We start from the raw sequence: 14618 nt of genomic DNA, 5'->3' as shown, positions 1-14618 counted from the left end.
TTGGATAACGTGACAACCAACCCCCCAAAAAATGTGACGACCAACCCCAACTTGAATTTCTTGCTAGCATCAAGGCCAACAACCATCTGACAACTAATTAGCTTGCTAACCACAATCTAAACTATAGTGTACCCTTCACACTTTTTATGGGTAACAAGTGTTTTGTTATAAACCCATTGTGTAAAAGCCTAGAAGAAAAATACTGAGGAGCTAAATATCAATTTGACATGAAAAACACAAACAGTCCTCTCACCTCAAATTCAGCAGTCTAACTCCAAGGAAGACTATGTAGGTGACCTCTGATCCCAATTCTGGATATTTACATACCAAAATTTCACAGACAGCGCCTTCTGGTTCCGAGATATAACGATTGTGACAACCAACCCGTGTGACAATTTACCCCGTTCTCCCCTACTATACCTGCTAGTACTTTGTGTGCACTGGAAAACATATAAGCACAAATACATTAGGGATGTGAACAATGTGTCGATTCTCGGCTCGATTTTCGACTCGTGCCCAAGGCGACTCTAAAAATAGAAATCGGTAAATCGGGTGTTTTACTTTATTAGATGTTTTGGGGACATGTGAGACGTCCGTGATGCGAGTTCACGTGTGGTCACGAGCGCGCTGCAGGCGCTTCATTTCTGCAATGTGCGCGCATTAAATGTCCTGTGTGGGCCAACAGTGCAGTGCAACATATGCAGCATAAAGTTATAGCATTCATCTACGGCCGTGATGTTAAATCACCTTCACACAAAGCCTCCGCCCGGGCAAAGCAGCGAGTAGCACTGTGACGGTGACGATCACCAGGAGACCTCGCAAGTAGCCTATGAGTGAATGAGCCGCCGTGCAGAAAAACTCTGTGGTTTGTTGAATAAAATGATAACCGGGGCTATCCTGCCCTTTAACGTTGTCTACGGGAACGGCTTCCGCGATCTGTTTGTATGTCTCAAGTACACAGAGCCATTTCGGCAAGCTGACAGTGCGACTGAAGGGACTGTTTCTGTTTTCAGCCGAGTTCACCTCCGACGCATGGACAGCGTTTTTAAAATTAAAGACTCTCATTTTATTATCAAAAAGGCTTTGATGCAGATGAAGTCTGAACACACACAGCGTGTGGCACCAGTGTTGTTTAAAGGAAAGCGCAGTTTATCAGCACCACAACTACGCTCTGCTGCCGCAAAAAAATGCACATTGCCTTTTTTTTTCTCTTTTCTAATGGCATAGTAAATCGATCGATTTGTCGATTCATGCCTCCGACACGTCGACACGCAAATAATGAATCGTTTAACATCCCTAAAATACATCCAGATTCAGAAAGTGATAGATAGAATGACGGACTAATAAACACATACAATAAACATTCAAAGTGCAATACATACTTTGATATGATACTTAACCCTATGTCTGGATAATGAATAGGGCTTTAACCCTTCAGACAGGTCCTCCTTAACCCTAACCCTCTGCCCCCCCCCTCCCCCAGGGCTTTATAACCCTCTGTATAACCTATAATAATATATTTAATGTCCTCCCCCCCCAGGCTTTATAACCCTCTGTATAACCTATAATAATATATTTAATGTCCTCCCCCCCAGGCTTTATAACCCTATGTATAACCTATACCTATATCTAACCCTGTGTACCCAGGTGTCCCATGTGAGGAGCCTGCTGGACAGCTACACCCCGGGGAAGGAGAACCTGTCGGCCTCGTCTGACCTGAAGATCCGTCTGAAGCTGTGCTCCCGGGACAAGCCCAACTTCTACACGCTCTGCAAGAAGAACCGTCGCCGCCGCGGGGCCCGGGCCGCCCGCCGAGGCCCCGCCCCTAACGATGAGGTCATCAGCGGGCGCCACGCCTGCAGCCAGTGTGGCAAACGCTTCAGCCACGCCTCCAGCTTAGCGCGACACCAGCTAGCGCATCGAGCTAGCGATAGCGGCGGCGGCGGCGGGCGGGCCAAGCTAAAGCAGCAGAGCGGGAAGACGTACAGCTGCGCGCTCTGCCAGAAGAGCTTCATGCACAGCAGCTCCTTCTCCCGCCACAAGAAGGCTCATCTGGAGGAGGACCGGCGAGCTAACAACGCTACCGCTAGCATCAACCGGCGAGCTAACAACGCTACCGCTAGCATCAAGCGCCGCAGCCGCGCTGTGCTGGACGAGACGGCGCCGCTGGAGTCCGACTCGGAGTGAAGCATTGTGGGACATTGAGTTCGGACCATTTGGGACAGAAGCTGCTGCTGGTTTGAACTGGTTTGAACTGGTTTCAGTGGAGTGGGACTGGATGCTTTGTGTTGTAGATAGCAGGAGGACAGAGCCTTATATGGTCGTGTTGGCTCAGCCCGGGAGGGGACATGAATCCTCCAGAATCACTGACTACACCTTTAAAGGACATGGGTGTAGCTTTGTTTTTAATTGTCCCGGCCTTGCAGTAAAGCCTGTTTCTGTTTTACTAAAGTTCACGCGCAATTTAAAATAAGTTTGCGTCCGTGTGGCCTCCCGGGCTGCGTACCTATCTGACCGTTAGCTTCTGGCTCTTAAAGCTACAGTGCCTAACTTCTGTCGCCCCCCATGAGGAACTCTGAGTAATTACAACAACACTGTCGGTGCATCTACATGAGGTAAAGCCTTCAGTGATGGCACATGGATGTTATACCTGTCGGTGCGTCTACATGAGGTAAAGCCTTCAGTGATGGCACATGGATTTTACGTAACGGAAATTCATTTATATGAAGAAGTTACGCACTGTAGCTTTAAGGATGGACTAGTGTTACCCCCCCCCCTTTCATTCTGCACTCCATTTTACAGATACCTTGGCACTATGTTTCTCATGCACAACTAAAGCTCTCACACACACACACACACACATACAGATTGACACACACGCACACACACACACACACACACACACAGAGCTCGGCACGCAAAGCATTCTGGTAAACGGAGTCTCTCCACAACAGATTCATAACAACAAGAAAGTTTGAAATAGTTTGACGTACGGATGTCTAACAACGACAGACTGGTTCTCACCGGTCACTGGTTTAGTGTTTTTAACAGACAGTGACAGACAGCGGTCTGTGGTTTAGCCTTTAGTGTTTTTAACAGACAGCTGTCTGTGATATACAGCTGTCTGTGGTTTACAGGTTAGACTGTCAGTGGTTACCACATGGATACACATTAATAATAATGACTTTATTGACATAGTTTTCACTCTTCAGTTGGGAAGAAAAGAGTTTTCTCTTGATTATTGTTTTAAAGGGAAAGTTCAGTGTGTGTGAAGTGTGTTACCTTACGGAGATACACACACACACACACACACAGCACTTATAAATGTGGTGAAAAAGCATTTTCTCTAACCCTAAGAATGCATAAGAACCTCACACGCACACACACACACACACACACACACACACACACACACACACACACACACACACACACACACACACACACTCACACACACACACACACACACACACACACACACACACACACACACACACAGTCCTTGTGTAACCTTAAAGAGGTTTCTAGCACTTATAAATGTGGTGAAAAAGCATTTTCTCTGCCTAAGGAAACAGACTGAATGCATAAGAACCTCTCTCACACACACACACACACACACACACACACACACACCGACACACACACTTCATTAATACTGAACTGTCCCTTTAATATGAATCACTTTTTCTTTTGTCCAGAACCCCAAACATGCCAAACTGTTCCCCGTTAGTTAATAATAATAATAATAACTGAGTCAGTTTGTCGTTGTTAAACCTCCGTACAGGTTAGCTCCGCCTCCTAGGCTCGGTTACCATGGTTTCTATTAGAATGATTCTAATTGGCCGTTGGCGTTCCGAGAGTTTTAAAGACATTTCCAGCGTTTGTTTGTTTTTACAGTTTGAGATGTTGAGCGCCGAGCGAGCGAGCTGATTGGTCGATCGGAGCTGACACATTAACGTTGATGCATGAAGAAGACTATTAACCTTTTGCAGCTCGTCGGCCATCTTTGTAGTTTTTTGAGCGTTTTGAGTGTTTTGCTGAGAGGGGAACCTGCACTACTTATTTATGAATTTGGAACAATGTTGTAATATATAAATATACATATTTAATGTGACTCACAGGTTTCAAACAAAGAGAGAGAGAGAGCGCTTCATTTCATCACCGACTCCCTCAGATGATTTTCACAATAAAAGCCTCCAATCCATTTAATTGATCCATTGAAAATTAACTAAAGATTCTGTGATAAAAATTTGAGATTTGGACCAAAAATTCAAGAAAAATTTACAAGAAAAATAATTTTTTTTTGAGGATTTCCCGTTACATATCTCCATAAACTAAACGAAACAATAATCTTAATTGATCCATTAAAAACAAACTACTAAAGATTTTGTGATAAATATTTGAGGAGGATTATTTTACTGTGAAATGGTCTGTGGGTTTCGACCAATCAGAGCAGAGATCCTGTGACCCCCCCACCCCCCCCATCTCCCCATTTTACTGTGTGAATTGGAATTTGACTTAATTTAATTTAATGGTGAAATATTTATAAGTGTGTCCGAAGAATCTCCCGTAGAAAATAAGAGAAACAGTTCCTCCCTCTTCCCGCTCAGTTGTTGTTGTGTTGCTTTAAACTTCTGTTCCTGGATTCAGACCTGGTTCCCTTGAGCCCCGTTCACACTGAGGCACAGTATGGTTCGGTTCGGTTCGGTTTGGTTTTAACAGTAGCAGTAGATCAGGCTTGTGTTTCCACTGCAGACAGCACTTACTTACTTACCTTACTCTGCAGGCCATGGCCCTGTAAACAGCCTATGCTCTGCCATGGCCCTGTAAACAGCCTATGCTCTGTAAACAGCCTATGGCCCTGTAAACAGCCTATGCTCTGTAAACAGCCTATGGCTCTGTAAACAGCCTATGCTCTGTAAACAGCCTATGGCCCTGTAAACAGCCTATGCTCTGTAAACAGCCTATGGCCCTGTAAACAGCCTATGCTCTGTAAACAGCCTATGGCCCTGTAAACAGCCTATGGCCCTGTAAACAGCCTATGCTCTGGCTGATAAAGTTGTGTAGATATGGTGACAGCAAAGCAGCTAATTTACTGTTGGGACATTTTAGTCTTTTTTTTTTTTTTTTTTAATTTATTATCATTTTGAACAGCTATAGTGACATCATTATAGCTATGTTACTATGATGACCTCATAGCTAACTATGGTGACATCATATCAGTGGGACACAGTGTCGCCGCTGATTAACTCAGTTAAGAGTCAAAAACTCCACACAGTAAACAAAAGTTCTGCGCCGACATTTTCCTCCAATCAAAAGACTCTTTCCTGTTGCCGGGTAGATTACACACGGCGGTTTATCTCTCACAGGGAAATGATGATTCTGTCGACCAATCAACGGACAGCAGTGTGTAGCTCCACCCCCTTTTAGGACAGCTTGATACCCCAACCAGAGTGTGGCACATTCAGTTTATTGTGGTCCCCTTCCCAACTATACACAGTGGAAACGCTATTTAACATGAACCAAACCGAACCGCTCAGTGTAAACGAGGCCTCAGCGGCAGCCATCTTGGGTCCAGCTTCTCCTCCAGGTAGAAGGTTGTTCGTCATTGTATCGTGTTTTGCCGATAGAATAAACCCAGTTGACATGTTTTCTGTTCTTTCGTTTTGTAATAAACCTTTAAAAGAGAGTGTTGTCTTTGTATGGAAGCCCAGGGATTCACATTTCACTGTGTTTGTGTGTGTGTGTGTGTGTGTGTGTGTGTGTGTTTGACTGTCTGTGTGTGTCTCTCTGTCAGTCTGTCTCTCTGTCTGTGTGTGTCTCTCTGTGTGTCTGTCTGTTTGTCTCTCTGTCTGTCTATCTGTCTGTCTGTTTGTGTGTCTGTCTGTCTGTCTGTTTGTCTGTCTGTCTGTCTCTCTGTCTGTCTGTCTGTCTGTCTCTGTGTCTCTCTGTCTGTTTGTCTGTCTGTCTGTCTGTGTGTGTGTCTGTCTGTCTGTCTGTCTGTCTGTCTGTCTGTGTGTGATTGACATTCATTTTTCATTTTCCTTTATTTAACCTCGAAAGATCAATTGAGGGGTGACCCTCTTTTACAATGACGTCGAGTTTGTACATATACACAATATACAATGAGAATACATAACAAGTTTACACACACACACACACACAGACAACAACAATTTAAAACATTCAGATCAATTGAATGAGAGACATAATAGCCTAATTAAAACAGTTACAAGTGTAGAGGGCCTGATTCAAAATAATAATTTTAAATTGGTTAACAGTTATGAGTGTATTTATTTTAATTGTATGTTGTAGGCTGTTCCAGGAGTCAGGGGCACTATGGCTAAAAGCGGTTTTACCAAGCTCAGACCGGGCATAGGGGACATATAACATGAGCATGTCAGTTGAGCGGGTTTGATAAAGCCCATCTGAAATAAGCAGCATTTCTGTCAAATATAGTGGTAGCTTTCCAGTCAGAGCTTTATATATAAAAATATGCCAATGTGCATCACGTCTCTCCTTAAGGGAGGACCACCCAACCTTTTCATATAAAACACAATGGTGTGTATCATAAGCATCTCCTGTAATGAATCTCAAAGCAGAGTGAAATACAGAGTCTAGGAGTTTAAGGCATGAACGAGATGCATGCCGATAAACCACATCACCGTAATCAAGGACAGACATAAAAACTGCCTCAATAATCCTTTTCCTACTGAACAACGGGAAGGTGGCTTTATTCCTATAAAAATATCCAATCTTTTGTCGCAGACGACAGACAAGATTTTTTATGTGAAATGTAAAAGAGAGTTTTTCATCTATCCAGATGCCAAGATATTTATATTCAGTGACTCTTTCAATATGAGATCCATTATTTGTGTGAATAATAAGATCATTAAAATGTGTAATTCTTGCTCTGGAAAAGCACATATATTTTGTTTTTTCTATATTAAGGACAAGCCTGAGATCCACTAGACAGTTCTGCAGGGTGTTAAAAGAGCTCTGTAGGTTCTGAACAGATTGTTGCACTGAATCAGAAATGCAATACAGTACAGTGTCGTCAGCATACAAATGGGCATGGCAGTTTTGTAGTGATGAAACAATGTTATTGATGTAAATTGTGAATAGGACTGGACCTAAAATTGAGCCCTGCGGAACACCATTTGTAACTGTTAAAAACTCAGTTTGGTAGCTTCCCAGCTTAACTGACTGCTGTCTATCAGAGAGATAGTCCCTAAACCAGCTACATGTAGAATAATCAAAACCAATTTCATGCAGCCTCTCTAAAAGCAAATGGTGATCTAAAGTATCAAAAGCTTTTGACAGATCAACAAAAAGTGCTGCACAGTGCATTTTTTTATCGATAGCTGTAACAATGTTGTCTAAGACCAAAGTGACAGCAGATATAGTACTGTGGCCTGCCCTAAAACCAGATTGAAATGGACTCAAAATGGAAGCACTGGATAAAAAGGATTTCAACTGAGTATTAATGACTGATTCTAGAATTTTTGCCAGGCATGGGAGTTTGGAAATTGGCCTGTAATTGTTAAGATCACTTTTGTCACCCCCTTTATGTAATGGAATGACGTGAGCTTTTTTCCAGACTTTAGGAACAATACCAGAAGAGATGGAAAGATTAAAAATATGGGTTATTTGTTTTGATATGATAAGTGCAGAGAGATTTATTGAAAATGGGTCCAAATTGTCCTCTCCCATGTACTTCCTGGGGTTGATGGCAAGAAGCGCATCTACAACAATACTTGTTGGGACTTGAACAAGGCTGAAAAGAGGAGTTTTAGAGACAGGTGGTATGCTATTTTTATTTCTCGTGGTGGTAGGCGTAGAAGGCGTAGATACTCCATTGTGAAAGAGTTTACCAGCAGCTATAAAGTGTTTATTGAAAGCTAAACCAATTTCTTTCTGATCATTTAAAATATGATCATTTATTTTTAACTGACTGGGAACAGTGCTAGAATTGTTTTTGTTATAATTCACAGCCTTCCAAAATAGTGCAGGGTTGGAGTAGCAGTTTGAAATTAGTTCGAGGTAGTAGTCTGATTTAGCTTTCCTAACCATGGATATGCACCTATTTCTGATTTGTCTGAAAGCAGTCCACTTGGAGTTTTCACCAGAGCGTCTAGCTAGGGACCATGCTTTATTTCTCTCTGCAAATATATCGGACAATTCATTTGTGAACCAGGGGTTTGATCTATTTTTTACTCTGTGCTTTTTAAGGGGTGCATGCTTGTTCAAAATGGAGGAGAAAGTATTGGTGAAAAATTCTAAGGCCAATTCCACATCAGATATTTCACTTGTGAGATGAATGTCACTTTGATAGAGTTCATTTAAAAATGCTTGCTCGTTAAAACCTTTAAAATTACGCTTAATGATGATTTTGGGTTGAGATTTTTTAAGATGAATACTTCTGATACAGGCCACCGGGCAGTGATCACTGATTCCAAGCTCAAAGACACCAGCAGAAACTATTTTATTGCTTTGATTTGATAATATTAAATCGATCAAAGTTGATTTTGCTGGGTTTTTTAGATTTGGTCTTGTGGGCTCAGTTATTATTTGTGTAAGATTTAGGTTGCTACATATTTCTTTAAAAGGTTCAGAGGCACCAGAAAGCCAGTCAATGTTAAAATCACCCATCATAATGACCTCTCTATTTACATATGGAGAGATTAAATGTGCTAGCTCACTCAAGGAGCTATTTACTGCTGAAGGGGGCCTGTACACACCAATTACAACAAAACAATCATTGGATGATAAAGACAATTCCAAAGCAATAAATTCAAAGCAGCTTCGAACAGAGACAGCATGTAGTAATGATACAGAATAATGTGATTTAACATAGACAGCCACTCCCCCACCCCGTGTGGTCCTGTCTATTCTGAATAAACTATAATCATTTATTGCCACCATAGAGTCATGTGTACTGCTCTTCAACCATGATTCAGTCAGAACCAAGACATCTGGGTCAGCCTGAGATACTAAGATGTTAACATGGTCTAGTTTATTGTGCTGAAGCAAACTTCTTATGTTTAAGTGAAGAAAACCCAAACCCTTTCTTGTTTTGAGGATGTTTGGTGAGTTTAGCTTTGATATGCTCATGTCCAGGTTATCAACAGCGGGGTGGTCCAACACAATTGACCTATTACACATAATAGGTACATTTTTCAGGTTACTTGTAATCCCAAGTGGTCTGTGGCGTGACCTGTAAAATCTATGACGAGGGATTAATGATGATCTGACAGACTGACATACAGGGATTGGGTGAGTTTTTATAGTAATGGATGTTCCAGGCCTGGAGGGGGCGCTAGATGCATGGGGACTAGTGGTCATGGAGGCTGTGTCACGTGAGCTAACTACCTCTTGACTGACCAGGTGTGGAGATAGTCAATCATGCTGGACAGAGTTTGCAAGAGGAGTGACGCTAGGAACCGATTTTATTGTTAAGAGCATATTGCTGGCCAGAAGATGTTTCCCTTGTTTGTTTAAATGCAAACCATCGCTGGCAAAGAAAGACGGTCTGTTCCAGAAAACGTTAAAATTGTCGACAAAGGGAATGCCCATGGAGAGACAATACTGTTTGAGCCAAACATGAAGTTGGCGTGCGCGGCTGAATTTGATGTCACCAAATCGAGGGGAAGGCATGGGACCAGAGACGATACATTGTTTCCCAGCGGTCAGGACGGAATCGATTAGGGCTTTAAAATCAGTTTTAAGACTTTCTGACTTTTCTGACTTAAGGTCATTTGAGCCGATATGTGTCACGACCATAGATGCAGCGGGATTACTGTGGATAATGTGTGGTAGCACTGAGTTGATGTGGGATACCTGGGCACCGGGATAGCAGAAGGTCTCCGCCCTCGGCAGGAGAACTTGTCGGACCATGGATGAGCCAATGAGGAGGCACTGGAGCTCCGCTGCTCGGCCCTGCTGCGCTGCAGAGCAACCAGGTGAAGGCCGGGCTGGATCATTAGCCTGCAGTGTTGATGCCCGCGGTCCAGAGCGGCAAAGTTGCGTAGGTTGAGCCGGGCGTCTGGTGGATCCTTCTGATCGTCTGATGATGGCATCCTGCAGCATCCTGCGTCGGTTCTCTCCCGTGTTGGAACGACGAGACGTCTGGGAAACACCGGCCACAGGTGGAGAGGAGACAGCGGCGGCGTAGGAAGCGGCGGCGGGCAGCGAAGTGACAGCGGAGGAAGAGGAGGCGGCGGGTATCGGAACAGCGGAGGGGTAGGACGTGGTGGCGCGTGCCAGGGCAGTGGTGGTATCCCTGTCCACAGGTGAACCGTGGCCAACTGGACGTGGCTGGAACCGGGGAGGAGAGCTAGAGCCATTTGCCATTGATGGAAACTCCTGTAGGCTCATAACTTCGAATCTGTTGCCAAGCTCCAGGCGCTGCGGTGTTGGGGGAGTCCGCGGACGACCACAATGTTTACCCTTGCGGGCTGTTAACCAATTTATCGGTTTAACAGGGGTCGAGCTCAGCGGGAATTGTCCATCCCCTTTGTTGACAGTCGCTGCCAGCTTAGGTTTTGCACCAAGTAGACTCCACTGATCGTTGGGTATGGCTAACACGGGCCCGGGCACAGTGACAGGAGAAGAGGATCCCACAATGGCGGAGCCGGGCCACGGGAGAGTAGGATCATCGCCTGCCATGCAGAGGGAGCCGCAGCCAGAGGATCTTAGGGCGACAAGGTGCTTCATTTGAGTGGAAGCAACAGAGGATAGCTCCATGATGATGTCGTTTTTACCCCTGAGTTCAGCTTGCAGACCAGAGATCCTCTCCTTCAGTCGACCTAAGGTAAGATTGCATTCACACGTTTGTAGCATAGTGGTAGCTGGTGCTAGCTTGCTGTATGGAGCTGCTGCGTTCAGTGCAGGGTTGGTGATATCCCGTGTAGATGGTAGAGCCTTGGCCCAGCCTGGCCTGGTGGGGATGGTGAAGCCTGTGCTGTTGCTCAGGTGAGCGTGCTACTGCTGTTGCTCAGGTGAGCGTGTGCTGCGTGTGCTGCGTGTGCTGCGTGTGCTGCGTGTGCTGCGTGTGCTGCGTGTGCTGCGTGTGCTGCGTGTGCTGCGTGTGCTGCGTGTGCTGCGTGTGCTGCGTGTGCTGCGTGTGCTGCGTGTGCTGCGTGTGCTGCGTGTGCTGCGTGTGCTGCGTGTGCTGCGTGTGCTGCGTGTGCTGCGTGTGCTGCGTGTGCTGCGTGTGCTGCGTGTGCTGCGTGTGCTGCGTGTGCTGCGTGTGCTGCGTGTGCTGCGTGTGCTGCGTGTGCTGCGTGTGCTGCGTGTGCTGCGTGTGCTGCGTGTGCTGCGTGTGCTGCGTGTGCTGCGTGTGCTGCGTGTGCTGCGTGTGCTGCGTGTGCTGCGTGTGCTGCGTGTTAAGTACTTCACAGTGATAAACTGATGCCAATCAGAAAGAGGGATGCTGGAACCTAAAATCATCTCTCACAACACATTCGTGCACACAGGCACACACACAGGCGCACACACAGGTGCGAGCGTCACTATTTGATTCAAAATGTATTTTACTAAAGATGTCTGTTCCATTTCAGTCTAGTCTGGTTTGATGACTCATTTAAAGGTTCTCCGAGGAACTTTCAGTTTGTGTTCATTCTCTGCACTGATGGTCTGGTTTGCTGTTACATGTAATTCATGATCATCAGAGGGAAAATGAGACTGTTTCAGAAATATTTAAAAGTTCCTCGTAGAGACTTTAATGTTATAAGGTGAAATACTGCAGGTGAGTAAAGCAAAATGTTTAATGTATAGATTACTTAAAATATTTTTTTTTTTTGACAATTTTTTCAGAAGAAGTTTGACAAAATATACAAATCATACTGAATTACTGACTCCACCTTTAAATGACAATATCTTTAATGTGGATTGATGAATATGCCTATAACTCTTTTCAGATGCTTTACTATCATGAAACTAACTCCACACATTACATAGTTAGAAGGATTTTATTTTGAAGGATTTTGGTTTACAGTTGGGTTTTAAATTAAATCAATAAGTTCATGTTGCCATCTCTACTGTAATGTCTGTCTCTCTGTCTGTCTGTCTGTCTGTCTGTCTGTCTGTCTCTCTGTCTGTCTGTCTGTCTGTCTGTCTGTCTCTCTGTCTGTCTGTCTGTCTGTCTCTCTGTCTGTCTGTCTGTCTGTCTGTCTCTACTGTACTGCCTGTCTTATGTCTTAGTGCTGCCACCATGTGTTCAGAGGAAGTATTACAACAGGTTCACCAGTATAAAGGGATCCTCTGGGTGTGTCAAGCTCATTTCCCCTTCATCTCTTCTGGCTGTTGCACCATCTCATCTACTTAACAAGGTACGTTTTTCACACACACACACACACACACACACGCACGCACACACACACACACACACACACATGGTTTTTTAGACCTTTATTTTGACAGCCTCTGTAATGTTGGATCAACCAGGTAGATGGTATGTAGAGGGTTAGGGACAGGGAGGATTGTTCTAACTGCACTTCAGGAGAAAAGTTGAAACTCAAAAACACACTGTAAGGATGTGGGCTAGTAATGTTTGTCTGTCTGTCTGTCTGTCTGTCCGTATGTATGTCTGTGTGTCTGTCTGTCTGTCTGTCTGTCAATACACTCACTGGATTTAATTAACTTTATTTTCCACATTTCATATATGACACAGACAGTCTAGTGTCATATTTCTCCATATTGTTTTAATTGAAGCTGTTCACGCTCTGTGACCTAATACGATCCTCCAATGATCTGTCTCCAGGTATAATCTACCTGTCTGAACCCTGATCTGATCACAATGTTTATGTCTCGTGATGAAATGTAAGTAAACTGTATTTCTCACCAACATTTTGCTGAACACATTTAGACACATCAGGTGAATAGGGTAAAATGCATTTTCATCATGTTATTAAGAAGAAAATGTCTCATAAATCAGACAGTGAACAACATATGAACAAATCCTTCTGTAATAACCTTCAGAATAGTGCTGAGAATGATTATGGAAAGTTTTAGTTGATGTAAGTGCTTTAGAAGTTGAGATTTTTGAAAATAAACTAACATTGAGATAATGTGCTTTTAGATCCCTAGCTGATTTAAAACCTGCCACAGAACAAAGAATAAACAGGTTTTGTGTTTTGATATCTGTGAGAAAACAGATTGGTATTATGAAACACATGGCTCTTGTCTTAACAGGTTAACTAACACACACACACTCCACACCCAGATGCTGGTTTATAGTTTTTAATTTGCAGCTTGTTGATTCATGTTCTGGTTCAAGACAAGGCGATCAAAACAGTCCTTTAACTGTGTGAGCATTTCAGAAGGAGAACTGGGCAAAGGAGGGGCGCCCTTAGCTCAGTTGGTAGGGCGTCCCCCCCATGGGCCTCTCTGCCCCATTTCACCTCTGTCTCTCTGCACTATCTTAAGGGGCGCAGCGCACACTGCCGACTCGTCAGTGTATCCCTCCTGTCTCCCATGTTTGGTTACTGTCTCAGTGTCTCTTGGCGGGGTATAACTGTAAACAGATTATCGTTGTTTTGGTACAATGACAAAATAAACATCTTGAATCTTGAATCTTGAATCTATCAATAAAGCATAAAAATGCCAAAAAAAATATCTTAATCTTAAGCATGCTGCATCTGACATCATGTATTGGGACAAACTCTGGCTGCGTTCCAATCCCCATACTATCTACTGTTTAGTTTGGTAGAAAAAAGATTTAGGATGTCCTGATTCTTGTGGCCAGATTTAGGATGGTTAGAAGTACCCGGATGTCCTACTTCATGCAGCCAAGATTGTTAGTGTTGAAAACTGCATCCTATTTGGGCGATTCTGACCCACAATCCAGTGCGCACGTGAAGTGACATCACATCGACAAAGCCTCCATATGAAAACAAACGGGGATGCGCCGGATATAAAAGCAAGAGGCAAGATCAAGGCGCAATGTTGAAATAAGAGAGTAAAAGTATGTCCCAATAGTATGCCTACTGCATCCTAACTAGATTATTTTTTATTGTCGGATGTAGTATGTAGAATAGAGAAAAGAAAGAGTATGAGATTCAGAACGCAGGGATTGTCCCAGTTGTAGCATACTGCATGACTTGGTTTCTCTGGTTCTACAGCAGAGAGGCTGAAGCTCAGAAGATGAAGGACTTCCTCAGTGATCCTTTAAACAAACCAGTGACGGTCGTACCGGGAGTTGATTCATATCTGGCGGAGAGCATGGAGCAGAAAGGCTTTGACACGGTACACACACACACTGTAGGGGAGAACGGGGTAATATGTCACACGGGTAGGTTGTCACAATCGTTATATCTCTGAACCAGAAGGCGCTGTCAGTGAAATTTTGGTTTGTAAATATCCAGAATTGGGGTCAGAGGTCACCTACATAGTCTTCCTTGGAGTTAGACTGCTGCCTTTGAGGTGAGAGGACTGTTTGTGTTTTTCATGTCAAATTCAAAATATTTAGCTCCTCAGTATTTTTCTTCTAGGCTTTTACACAATGGGTTTATAACTAAACACTTGTTACCCATACAAAGTGTGAAGGGTAAACTATAGTTTAGATTGTGGTTAGCAAGCTAATTAGTTGTCAGATGGTTGTTGGCCTTGATGCTAGC

The sequence above is a fragment of the Ammodytes marinus genome (genome assembly GCF_949987685.1).
Source record: "Ammodytes marinus genome assembly, contig: scaffold_54, whole genome shotgun sequence".
Lineage (NCBI taxonomy): Eukaryota > Metazoa > Chordata > Actinopteri > Uranoscopiformes > Ammodytidae > Ammodytes > Ammodytes marinus.
Note: the sequence above shows the minus strand (reverse complement) of the source record.